The 4143-nt window shown below is 39.4% G+C and overlaps 1 pseudogene; it reads right to left on the minus strand.

Moving 5' to 3' along the window:
* Window positions 1-220: 220 nt before the first annotated feature.
* On the minus strand, window positions 221-4143 carry LOC129300449 (uncharacterized; annotated as a pseudogene).

Raw genomic sequence — 4143 nt, forward strand, 5'->3', positions numbered from 1 at the left:
TTGTGACGAAATTGCTCACCAACCCACTTTTGGTCAACTCAGTGACTAACAGGGACAGAGAAGGCATTGGTTAATCTCTAGTCTCTTTTTTTCCTCTGTTTTTTGATGTCTTGCCTTTGTGCTTATGACCTTTTGCTTTGTTATGTTTGAACCTTCTCTTTAGTTAATGGAATTTGATTTCCCCGTTGGTGTAAAAAAAAAAAAAAATGCAATGAGTTAATTGACAGCAAAGAATTATTTCTATAATTTTTCAATTTTATGGAAAGTTCATTGCTAATAAGTTGTGTGCAGTTTCACATTCTTTTTAGCGTTTGAAAGAGTCTCAGTATTTTATAAATTTATAATAATAACTCGAATTCAGTGATGGAAATTGCATTCCTGGCATTTGCATGTGCTTTTGTTGGATATTTTTTCCTCACGTAGCATTTCGGTCATCCATGCCAACATGTCTAGCATTCTTCATCTATCTTCTAGCAGATATGAAAAGCCAAGATCATACGCTGCCTATGAAACCGCGGAATTAAAATTCCTTATTTTCAATACAAGATTGGTTCTTCACATTCATTATAGCCTCAGCCACCATCAAACAACTTCGGGATACCAAAAAGATTGAGCGTTCACTGATGCAGAGGCAGCCATGGCATGTAGTGTGAAGACCTTAAAGCCAGAATTCCCCGTCACAGATCATGAATTGGAGTGATGATTATCCAAACCAGTCTGAGGTCCGTTATTTGAGTTCGGAAAGGTAAATAAATTGGGGTACGAGGAATATAAATCATCTTCCATCGAAGGTAAATTCCTAAACCGGAGACTAGATGATCTGTCATCCAGTGTTCCATAATTGGGAAGTGAAGAATAATGCTCTGCCTTGATAGTGTCATTTGAAGGAGAACTTGATGACTGAGGTCCTGGGGAGGCACTATTAGCCTGACGGGTTTTCAGGTCTTCCACACCATGATCATCATAATCACTAAAAGTATTTTGCTCACTGAAAAGTCCCCCTTCTATTGCTATAGATCGATTTGCGCTATTAGCATAGAATGGATTCTCAGAGGCATCATCTGTCTCACACAGACTCTTTTTCTTAGTAAGATCACTATTGTGGACTTGTTCAAGACTCGCTGCTGACGGAGCTGGATTATAATCCTTATGAGATTCCAGTTCATTCATAAAGTTGCCATCATAGTCACTAGAAGTATTTTGCTCACTGAAAAGTCCCATTTTTGTTGTTGCAGAATGGTGAGAACCACCAGTGTGGAATGGATTCTCAGAGGTACTGTCTGTTTCGTGTCCAACATTTCTCTTGGTAAGCTCGTTAATGCGGACTTCTGCAAGACTAGCTGCTGACCGAGCTGCAGCTGCTGCCCGTTCAGCAGTTTCAGCAGCAGCTTGAGCAGCATCCAACACATCCTTTAAGTCTACATCGGCCTCAGACTTCGTCATAAGGGAAGGAGTGAGTCACCATGTCTTGTGTTGGATGATTCCGGCGATACAAATGGAGGAGAGATAAATGGCACAAACTGCTTATTATCCATTCTAGCAGAGGTTTGAGGTTCGTCTTTATGTATGATTCCAGAATGGCTTGACGAGAGAAATTCAACTTCACGGTGTGGGAAAACCGGAGGAGTGGCCATTTCTGGAGCTGTGGCAACATTTAGATTTGAGAGCACTGGTGGTTGAGGAACTTCAGGAAATTCCAATGTGTCAGAACCAGAGCCAGAGTCCGAATCAGAATCAGAATCAGGTTGCTCTCGGTCAGGCTGGTCGGGAGCAGAGTATGATGTTTCATTGTGCTTTTCTTCAGGAAGGAGCAATTTAGGCTCGGTAGAAATTTGTGTTTGGCCATTCTGAAAAAGAAGAGTGACATACAAGATAATAATAGAAATGAAAAAGAGAAGTTGCCATTACCATGATCACAAATTACATTCTTTTGGCTAGTCAATACTGCCGATTACGTACCAGCAAGTCTTCTTGTTTTTGGAAGAGCTCAGTTTCTGAAGCAGCTGGATCCCAATCTATCTCATGCTCAGCTGCAATTTCTTTCAGAAGATTCAGTTTCTTTTCTGGAGATGGAGCATGTACAGATAGAAGCTCTATTAACTGCAATTCCAATTCAAATGTAGAATGTCACCAAAAGAAATAGCATTTACCCTTCTTGACAATGCTCAAAAGCAAATTGAAAATTCATGGAACCTGGCGATTAACCCCACAATCTGGCATGAGCTCAGTTGCCGCTGATACAAATTCCTTTCCATATTTGGATGCAAATAGTAGTTGCACCTGCAACAACTCTGGCAGATCAGCACATCTTGGCGCAGCAAAACATATACTAGATATTGCTTCCTTCAAATCTAGAGGGCATTCCCTGTACAACATTGAGAGTTTGGATACATAGTAAGAGAACTTTCATTGAGTCTCAATAAAGAAACATATATACAAAGCATTACAGTTAGATACAGATTTCATAAGCCATTCAAATAACATGTCGGCCAAAGTAGTTTAACATGATTAAAATCTTTTCACATGGCAGATTTGAATTAGAATATAACAGTGTAAGATGCTTAAAATATGGCATAATGTCAATCATGTTCTTCTCTAGAAATATGAATACGGAAAATTAACTCTGGTGTAGCACTGAAACAGGTTATGAGTTATGACTCAATGGCCAAAAGCGGAGGCAATATGCAGAGATCCTTCTTATTTGTACAGCTCAGTACTCTAATTAGGTCAATTTTGACACTACAGACGCGCGCTCGCGCGCGTCTGTTGTATTTCAGCTATGTTCCTTGGAGGGATCACGACTCCTAAAATCATTGGGATTTCACAAAATTTAAGCATAACTTTTCTTTTTTTTTTTTTTATAATACCTTTGTGATTCAATTATGGGAAGGCGGACTACAATAAGTTCACAAAACAATTCAATGATCTCTTGAGCAGCTATCATGTTCTCCTCTCTGATAATATGTTCCACCTGCATGGATCATCTCATCAAGAATAGCTCTAAAAATAGTTAACTGAAGACACTTTTCTTTCTGCCATTAGCTGAGGGTTTGAAAATCTGGAAAGTAAAAAAGGTAAACAATTTGTGCGAATAAATTATACCCTAATTCGAGCAGTAGCTTCTTGACAAGTCTCAAGGAGCTTGGCAATGTCACGTCGCATTTGCTTTAGTTGAATCTCTCTTCTGTTTCTTAGCAACTTTATACGCGGAATTGTCAGCTTCAGTAGTGTTTTGCTGAGAGTGTAAACATTATGGGAAAATAAAATAAAATCACTCTAGCAATAAAATTAGGCAACAGGGAAAAGAAAAATCAACGTTAAGAAGAGATTACAGAATGAGCTCACGTACCGTTAATCTAATGAAACGTGTATATTAAGAAAAGAATAGAATACGCTATCCTCATGATTCACATACAGACAATTGACCCAGAAACCAGAAAAAGGAAACACAGCTGCAAGATTCAGTAGAAAATCTAGCCAGGACAGCAAAAGCTCATAACGGAAGATAGTCATAGATGAAGGCTTGTTAAGAATAATTCAGGTAAAATTACCAATATAAGTTCAACAAGGTCAACCCACGTAATGGTTTCTTATTTTTATTAATAAAGAATCCAGATATCAGTCCTTCCTTTAAAAAGAATTCTAAGATATCATATTCATGCATTCCAAATGATTGCGAGAATATACACACAAACGGAAAACAAAAGCCGGAGAAAAACTTGGATCGGGACCAGACATGAATTATCAATAAACAAAATAAACCCAGAAGATGTGAGTTACCATTTGGAAGCCATAAAACCCCTGTTGAAGAAGGACCCGAGAATCGACATGGTCGAGCGTTCAATCAAACCAGCGTCCTGAATTGCATGAAAACAGAAGCGGGCTTCACAATCGAAATCGTATACAGAATTTGAGGCATAGCAGGCAATTGGGCAATTCAGAATTCCCCATGTTGGCCAAATTTGAATAAAAAAGGGAAGGTGGGACCGGCTGGCAGTTCCTTAACGAGGAAGGATGGGATGATCTGGATAACCCAGTTGGAAGATTATAAGTTGATGAGCGCGTGCGGACGATACGTAGTGATGAACGCGGGAGTCTCAGTCGACGGACAGAGGATTTCCGTGGGGGCCACAGAGGAGGAAG

The sequence above is a fragment of the Prosopis cineraria genome, unplaced genomic scaffold (assembly GCF_029017545.1).
Source record: "Prosopis cineraria cultivar Desert tree isolate PC_DT_omini unplaced genomic scaffold, ASM2901754v1 PC1596, whole genome shotgun sequence".
NCBI classification, from domain to species: Eukaryota; Viridiplantae; Streptophyta; class Magnoliopsida; order Fabales; family Fabaceae; genus Prosopis; species Prosopis cineraria.